Source organism: Oncorhynchus mykiss, chromosome 23 (genome assembly GCF_057628025.1).
Source record: "Oncorhynchus mykiss isolate SJ-2025 chromosome 23, ASM5762802v1, whole genome shotgun sequence".
NCBI lineage: Eukaryota > Metazoa > Chordata > Actinopteri > Salmoniformes > Salmonidae > Oncorhynchus > Oncorhynchus mykiss.
In genome coordinates, this window is record NC_143044.1 from 10,926,833 (window position 1) to 10,936,783 (window position 9,951).

Sequence of the window (9,951 nt, forward strand, 5' to 3'; positions counted from 1 at the left end):
TGAGTGAACCCTGAATACAGAAAATGAATGGCGAAGTCCATTCTGGACATTGTAGACTCCTCCTCCTCACCACTCTCTCGTCAGCTTGTGAGGCAGCATTCTTTGATTGGCTGGGAAAGAATGGGCGGAGTTGGTTAAACATCAGCCTGTGAGGCAGCAGTGGCGCAAACATCAGCCTGTGAGGCAGCTGTTCTTCACAGGCACCAAAGTCACTTGCACGACCAGCACCAGAGATATTAGAAAAGTATCAATGCCAGCACCCTCCTTATTAGGTTTCCCATGATGCAATGACTATCTGTCATGGCTGCACACTGATGTCACTCACAGTACATGGGTTGAAATACACAAATGTATACCATTGAGTTGAAATAACCTACATTACAGCAGTAAGGGTATATATTGTCAATTTACAATTATGCCGATCCCGGTTGGAAACAGTATTGACTTCATTGTAAGACTGCTGCAAATCACATTTGGGGATGTTGCGGGACGCTGAGATTCCCGTGCTCCGGGGTTTTCTGAAACCAAGCGGCGAGGCAACTGAATGGAAGCAGAATGTTTTCAGCGCTGCAGGTGAGATTATTAATAATTTATTCGACAAGCAGTATAAATCAAATTGTACATTTTGGTGTAGTTTACCTAGTTTTGTGAGTATTGTAGCTACCGTCACAAATAACGCTGGTGGCTAATACGTTCAGCTAATGAGTAGCTAGCTAACTAAAATAATAATGTGGAGACGAAGAAATGCATGGCTCGCAGTTAGCCACTGTCAGTCGGTTTGTCAATGGTGTGATAGCGTAATTTGAATGTGGAATGTTTAAATGTTAAATATTTGGGCAACGTGTTCTGATTCCTTGAAACTTACTAGTTAGTTAGTTCATGACAACACAGGTTGGAAACAACTAGCTGTCAATTTGTGGGAGACACCTTAGAATCTAACTTTAACGGTTAACACGAGCCGAGAATGGAGTAGTGGCTCACTACACCGCAGAGTAGTCAAATTTTGGCACGTGCAATTGACTGAATATTAATATCATAGACTCATACTGTTACTTTTAAACCCAACTATAGCTAGCTACGTTATTGTCACAATATTGTTACACAATATTGTTACACAATATTGTTATATCGGTAGCTATCTCGCCCGAGGCTATGCACAACAACAACATAAGCAGCAACAATAGTGTAATCGGCGGTTAGCCTGCATAATAAAAGTCCCCCATTGACACTTGCAAAGGTTAAACGTTGTGAAATCATGCCACAATTAGACTAGGAAATACTAAACAAGGTAGGAATCTTATGTAAATTCCACAAAAGACAATTAGTTAATTGGACAAAAAACGAACAAAAAACCTGTTGAAATTGCACTGCATGTATTAGATTTCAGAATTGCATTATATTGCAATGTACGTACAGCTTTACCAGCCTACTCAGTGACTCCCACAGATTACAATTCTAAGGAGTTTTCACAAATATTAGCTTTACAGCTTTTAGTGAGGGACTTTACCTGTGGGAAATCACCACACTATTCGGCCTATTATGTGCATTGGACAATTTTATTAGTATTTTATTTATTTATTTAACCTTTATTTAACTTGGCAAGTGTTACCAACAAATTCTTATTTACAATGACGGCCTACCCAGGCCAAACCCGGATGATGCTGGGCCAATTGTGCGCCGCTCTATGGAACTCCCAATCACAGCCAGATGTGATACAGCCTGGATTCAAACCAGGGACTGTAGTGACGCCTCTTGCACTGAGATGCAGTGTCTTAGACCGCTGCCCACTCGGGAGCCCTTACTGTACATATTGCAATGTACATCTTACCTATGGATCTTGGGTCCATTAAATGGGTTATCAGCCTACTCAGTGGCACTCACAGAACACAACTGAGGAGTTTTCACAAATATTAGCGTTGTAGTTATTATATGTGAAGTCTTAATACATCCACAGTTAAATTTCCAACATATTTTAAACTTTTTTGTGTACAATTAAATAATTGTCATTTTGTTGAATTTATTTAATGTTCCAACCTTGTTTAGGATTAACTAAGCCAATTGTGGCATGATTCCACTATTTTTACCGTTTGCAATGGGGGGACTTTTACTTTTATTTTGAAGGCCAACCGGAGATCCCACTACTTTTGCTCATGCTAATGTTGTTCACAACACAAGTGTGCGAGCAGCCTGTGATAACTTGCCGGGAGCTAGATGTCTAGCAAAACTAATGAGTAGCTTGGTCTCTGTAATGTTTTCTTGCTACATTATATAATAATATGAGAGGCAGCAATAGTGAGTTAATTGCTGTCAGGCTCTTTCGCTGAACACTCTTTTGTCAATTTACTGCATTGAGGCTGCGGCCACGCACGTGGGGCAAACATCCCAGCCCCGGTGATGGGAAAACGTTAAGTCTCTCTGGACAATCACCATGCACTGCGGCTATATGCTCGGCTATTTTCTTGACATGTATGTATGCTCGGCTATTTTCTTTATGTATGTATGTATGCTCATTTGTGCTAAATCCGAGGTCACTGGCTTTGCACAATAATCAATCCTGTCATAATTCTCGCCCATCATCCAGTCACTGATGGCACAGTAGCTGTGTTAAGTGATGTAGCACTAACTAAGTAATGGTTGTCTGGGCTGTTGTCGGAATAGACATGACATATTTTGGTCATATTTGGATAAAGCAAACTAGGCTGTGATTTTAAGACGTCACTTCTCTGCAATTTTTGACATCAGGCTGGATTGAAATGATATATTGTGAATGAAGCGTTAGCCCTGTTTCATTACACTGCAAGTTTTTTGTTGTTTAAATCCAACACGTTTACACCGATGACACAATGTAGTTACCTTCCTGTTCCCGTGCTTGTAGGAGAGAGATGAGGCTGTTGCACTGACTAGTTACGAAATCTACGCTAATGTAATAGATGAAATGTTACTTGAATATTGAGGCCCTGGGCAATTCATATGGATTTGCCTTACATTAAGGACTGCTTAATGTGAGAACCATTTTATGAATTGTCTAATTTTGAGGTCGAATTGTTTTCCATAATTGCTGTTCTGTTGTTCCGTGACAAATCTGAAATAGAATAGCATTTGGTGCATATCAGGTTGTCATTGAATATCAGTCTCAAAACACATGGCATTATATTGAAATGACAAGACAGTTAGGAATGTATGATTGGTTTTCTTGATTTCTACTATGACATTGTGTATTGAAAACATTTGTCCCAATAATCTCTCCTTTCTCCCCAAATCCTGGTGCACTTGTTCACTACCCATCATGGATTCTATTTTTGTTGGCAGTTGTGAAGAGGTGCACACTTCAGGAGCAAGGAGAGATTTTTGGGACGTAATGCATTTTTATAGTTATTTAGCTCGGGATTCGAACTAGCAACCTTTCGGTTACTGGCCCAATGCCCTTAACCACTAGGCTACCTGCCGCACATGTCTGTCAGCTTGCAGGGATGTTTTAGTTTGCTCAGGTTTACCAGTTATTTTACTGCACACCCAGCCTCTCCTCCTTCCCATTACTCTCTCTCTCTCTGTCTCTCAGGCCTTTCCTCACTCTCATCAGGTGAGCACAATGCAATCAATGCTAATGAGCACCACAGGCATCCCTGTTCAAATAAAGAACTAATGAAAGCTGGAGAGAAGCTGAAGCGTAGCACACCAATTGCATTAAATGCAATTATACCAGGCCGAGACGCCTTGGCCTCATAGCTACACTTATCTTTATCAATCAAAATTCCTCCCCCTTCAGCAATGCCCTTCCAACACCCAAAAGCTTGCTCACAGTAAAGAGTCTGAATACTTATGTAAATGTGGTATTATTTTAAAAATATTTTTTATAAATTAGCAAGAATGTCTAAACCTGTTATAGCTTTTATCATCATGGGGTATTGTGTGTAGATTGATGAGGGAGGGAAACGATTTAATCCGTTTTAGAATAAGGCTGTAACGTAACAAAATGTGGAAAAAGTCTGAGTCTGAATACTTTCAGAATGCACTGTAAGTATTGAAATATAGGCCTAAGTAAGTGACGGTATTAAGACTCAACAGGATGCGCTCTTAGACTTACAGCTTGATGGTGCTTATACAAGGCTGCTATATTAAACCTACTAATGACTTTAAGACATGAAGGTCAGTCAATCTGGAAAATTTCAAGAACTTTGAATGTTTCTTCAAGTGCAGTTACAAAAACCATCAAGCGCTATGATGAAACTGTCTCTCATGAGGACCGGAAAGGAAGACCCAGAGTTACCTCTGCTGCAGAACAGCCTCAGAAATTGCAGCCCAAATAAATGCTTCGGAGTTCAAGTAACAGGCACATCTCAACATCAACTGTTCAGAGGAGACTGTGTGAATCAGGTCTTCATGGTCGAATTGTTTCAAAGAAACAACTATTAAAGGACACCAATAATAATAAGAGATTCGCTTGGGCCAAGAAACACGAGCAATGGACTTTAGACCGGTGTAAATCTGTCCTTTGGTCTGATGAGTCCAAATTTGAGATTTTTGGTTCCAACTCCTGTGTCTTTTGTGAGACGCGGAGTTGATTAACGGATGATCTCCGCATGTGTGGTTCCCACCATAAAGCATGGAGGAGGTGGTGTGGTGGTGCTTTGCTGGTGACATTGTCTGATTTATTTAGAATTCAAGGCACACTTAACCAGCATGGCTACCACAGCATTCTGCAGCGATACGCCATCCCATCTGGTTTGCGCTTAGTGGGACATTTGTTTTTCAACAGGACAATAACCCAACACACCTCCAGGCTGTGTAAGGGCTATCTGACCAAGAAGGAAAGTGATGGCGTGCTGCATCAGATGACCAGGCCTCCAGATTTACCCGACCTCAACCCAATTGAGATGATTTGGGATGAGTTGGACCGCAGAGTGAAGGAACAGCAGCCAGCATATGTGGGAACTCCTTCAAGACTTTTGAAAAAGCATTCCAGGGAAGCTGGTTGAGAGAATGAAAAGTGTGCAAAGCTGTCCTCTAGGCAAAGGGTGGTTACTTTGAAGAATCTCATATAAATATATTTTGGTTTAACACTTTTTTGGATACATGATTCCATATGTATTATTTCATAGTTTTGATGTTTTCACTATTATTCTACAATGTAGAAAAACCCTTGAATGAGTAGGTGTGTCCTAACTGGCAGTGTGTTTTTGAATGTTTTTTTATATTTTATATATATATATATATGATTTTATAAACCCAGTCACATTTAACAGTTAGTGCATTGATTTATAGACCTAGTTAAGTTGTGGTTTCCTCTCTCCTCAATTTTCTTAGACATTTAAGGCAAGGGTTGTTTTTAAATATAGAGTCATAATGAGACAAATGTGACATTGTGTAAATAACACATTATTGCAGGAAATGAAGAAATATATAAACATTCTGTAGGTGAACGCTGGAATTAAACAATGAACTTTGCAAATGAAGAAAAGATGTGTGCTTTAAGGAAATAGACACCAGGCTCGACTAGAAGCCTGTCTAATAAGAACCTGTTGTGTTGAGTGATTTAAGCCAATAAACGCCCAGGATATTAACTGAAGTTTTGCACTAATGATCTGTGAGAAACAGAATGAGAGTGGTTATGTTGTGGAGCAAAGCAGAGTGTATGGTGCAGCGTAGCCAGCAGATTCCTATTTGTCCTCATGCTAGCTAGCTAGCTAGCAGTAGCCACATCAGCCATTTTGGAATGGCCGTGCCAGCCAATCAGCTCATTTGATGTTCAAAACAATGTGCTGTTCTGTAATGGCTACTGCTAACTAGCAGGGCTGGGAATTGTCAGGGACCTTACGATACTTAGGTGCCGAAACGATATGTATTGCGATTTTCATGATTCTATATGTGTGCTGTTATTTTTGTGATTCAATGTTCTATGATCATTGCTCACCATATGTCTGCTGCAGACAGACAAGAGGGAGCCATTAGAAATCAAGTTTTGATCAGTCATGGAACTAAAAGTTCTGAAAACATTGGGTACAAATCAATTTTTGTAATTCTATATATTTTGCCATGCCTGTGTATTCATGTGATATTTGAATAAAACAGTATGTATGGGCAAATTTAGTTAGCAGACATGTCAGAAATGTCCAGATCAATTATCCCAAGTTATAATAGCTCTCTAAGGTATGAAATGACTAACATGACAAGAGGAACTGATGATGCACTACTTAATTTCAATATTGCGCTTGTGCATTCTACTATTACATGATTGCATCTGCTGGCTCGTAATCTGGTCCAGCGGGATGCTTCATTTTCTCCACCCTGGTGTCGTAATGGTTCTGGGACCACCAGGGTTCTCACCAGATAATGTAAGAAAGGTGCTGCGCCACCTTGTGGACTGGCTGGGCCACTGTAATAAATAAATATATATATAATATATATACTGCTCAAAAAAATAAAGGGAACACTAAAATAACACATCCTAGATCTGAATGAATGAAATATTCTTATTAAATACTTTTTCTTTACATAGTTGAATGTGTTGACAGCAAAATCACACAAACATTATCAATGGAAATCAAATTTATCAACCCATGGAGGTCTGGATTTGGAGTCACACTCAAAATTAAAGTGGAAAACCACACTACAGGCTGATCCAACTTTGATGTAATGTCCTTAAAATGAGGCTCAGTAGTGTGTGTGGCCTCCACGTGCCTGTATGACCTCCCTACAACGCCTGGGCATGCTCCTGATGAGGTGGCGGATGGTCTCCTGAGGGATCTCTTCCCAGACCTGGACTAAAGCATCCGCCAACTCCTGGACAGTCTGTGGTGCAACGTGGCGTTCGTTGGTGGATGGAGCGAGACATGATGTGCTCAATTGGATTCAGGTCTGGGGAACGGGCGGGCCAGTCCATAGAATCAATGCCTTCCTCTTGCAGGAACTGCTGACACTCCAGCCACATGAGGTCTAGCATTGTCTTGCATTAGGAGGAACCCAGGTCCAACCGCACCAGCATATGGTCTCACAAGGGGTCTGAGGATCTCATCTCGGTACCTAATGGCAGTCAGCCTACCTCTGGCGAGCACATGGAGGGATGTGCGGCCCCCCAAAGAAATGCCACCCCACACCATGACTGACCCACCGCCAAACCGGTCATGCTGGAGGATGTTGCAGGCAGCAGACGGCGTCTCCACGGCGTCTCCAGACTCTGTCACGTCTGTCACATGTGCTCAGTGTGAACCTGCTTTCATCTGTGAAGAGCACAGGGACTCCTGTGGCGAATTTGCCAATCTTGGTGTTCTCTGGCAAATGAAAAACATCCTGCACGGTGTTGGGCTGTAAGCACAACCCCCACCTGTGGACGTCGGGCCCTCATACCACCCTCATGGAGTCTGTTTCTGACCGTTTGAGCAGACACATGCACATTTGTGGCCTGCTGGAGGTCATTTTGCAGGGCTCTGGCAGTGCTCCTCCTGCTCCTCCTTGCACAAAGGCGGAGGTAGCGGTCCTGCTGCTGGGTTGTTGCCGTCCTACGGCCTCCTCCACGTCTCCTGATGTACTGGCCTGTCTCCTGGTAGCGCCTCCATGCTCTGGACACTACGCTGACAGACACAGCAAACCTTCTTGCCACAGCTCGCATTGATGTGCCATCCTGGATGAGCTGCACTACCTGAGCCACTTGTGTGGGTTGTAGACTCCGTCTCACGCTACCAGTAGAGTGAAAGGACCGCCAGCATTCAAAAGTGACCAAAACATCAGCCAGGAAGCATAGGAACTGAGAACTGGTCTGTGGTCCCCACCTGCAGAACCACTCCTTTATTGGGGGTGTCTTGCTAATTGCCTATAATTTCCACCTGTTGTCTATTCCATTTGCACAACAGCATGTGAAATTTATTGTCAATCAGTGTTGCTCCCTAAGTGGACAGTTTGATTTCACAGAAGTGTGATTGACTTGGAGTTACATTGTGTTGTTTAAGTGTTCCCTTTATTTTTTTGAGCTGTGTGTGTGTGTGTGTGTGTCATTAAAATAAGTAAAAACAATGGACACACAATGGCAAAATTGTGATGGTGTCAGAAGAACTAACGACTTTCTTTTTACATGGTCTATCATATTTGATCCACCCATTATCTCAGATGCGCACACACAGAAAACACATCTCTGAAGATGTTACTTTGTCAGCTTCTTGTGTGTCTCACTGCTTATTCCTTTTCCAGAGGTGGGTCCTGTGCTGCAGTCCGTTTGAACGGGACTTTGAGGCGGTGCTGCTGAGTTCTCAGGTCCTGGACCTGCTAGGTGGAGGAGACCGCAGCGATGGAGATGCCATTGATGCCTACCTGAAGAGACGGGTCCTGGCCTACCTCGATAACAGCACAGAGGAGGACAAGGCTGACGGGTAGAAACAATATCTGGGTAGGGATTTCTTGCTGATGCCTTATTCAATGTTACTGTTACTTAATTCATTGAATCAAGTGTTTTAGTGTTGGGGTAAAAGCCTGCACACCCTGTAGCTCCCCAGGACCAGAGTTGGTGGACACTGCATTTAGTGTTTATTTTAAACAAGATTTACTATCCTTTCAACGCAAGCCCACGCATTTATTTTTTCAGTGTACATCACTATGAATGAATAAAACTATCTGTGACTTCATCTTGAAAACAATACCTCATGCCATGATTTAGACCTGAGTTTAGGCCAAGCTGTGCTGCCAGGTGACGCCTCAAAATGGAGGCCCACCACAGTTAAGTTCTTGACGGCAGGAACGTTGTGCCAGTACAGTGACTTTTTAAAAACATTTTATTGAGTGAAGGGGTAGGGGAATTACCAGGCATGGGCTTCTCGCTGAATGGTGCCGAGTGGAGCTTCCTGCTGCCATGAATTATACATTTTTAATAAGGACAGCTTCACATCTCCTTCTCTCCCATGGGGATGCCTGTGGAAGAATGGGTATTACAGCAAGCGTCGCTACACTCCGTATCAGAAGCTTTCAATCCTCTATCGCTCTCCCATTTTTCTTACAGTGATTGTAGTCAATTACATGTGTCAGAGGAGCCTGTGTGTACAGTATGTATGCATGGCTTTAATTGCCCTGAGGTAGATGGGAAGCAGCGTTGTTCTTTGCCCCCAACCTGTGCCTGGTTACACCAGACATCTTATTGAATGAGTCCTGCTGTGAGGATTGGAGCAGCCGGCCATATCCACTTTGGAAGGCTGGCGGCCTGACTCGCGGTGTGGAAATCAAATGGGCGTATCTTTACTCGTTTCGTTAAGCGGCAGATAGCCTAGTGGTTAAGAGCGTTGGGCCAGTAACCGAAAGGTCGCTGGTTTGAATCTCCGAGCCGACTAGGTAAAATAATCTGCCGATGTGCCCTTGAGCAAGACAACCTAATTGCTCCTGTAAGTCACTCTGTATTAGAGCGCCTGCTAAAATAATGAATACATATAGAAACGCAACATGCAACAATTTTAAAAGTTTTGACTGGGTTACAGTTCATATAAGGAAATCAGTCAATTTAAAACAGCTAATTAGGCCCCTAGCAGGGCATAGACCCACCCACAGGAGGGCCAGGCCCAGCAAATCAGAATTGACTTCTTATTTTTTCCACAAAAGGGATTTATTAGAAACAGAAATACTCCTCAGCATCCCACCGTTGAAGATGCCGGATGTGGAGGTCATGGGCTGGCGTGGTTACACGTGGTTTGCGGTTGTGAGGCCGGTTGGACATACTGCTAAATTCTCTAAACTGACGTTGGAGGTTTATCGTAAAGAAAATAACCTTACATTTAGTAGCAACAGCTCTGGTGGCCATTCCTGCAGTCAGCATGACAATTGCACGCTTCCTCAACTTGAAAATATCTGTGGCAGCTCCTCAATATGCCACACATGCCAGGTGAATGGATTATCTTGGCAAAAGATAAATGCTCACTAACGCTTCCTCAACTTGAAAATATCTGTGGCAGCTCCTCAATATGCCACACCTGCCAGGTG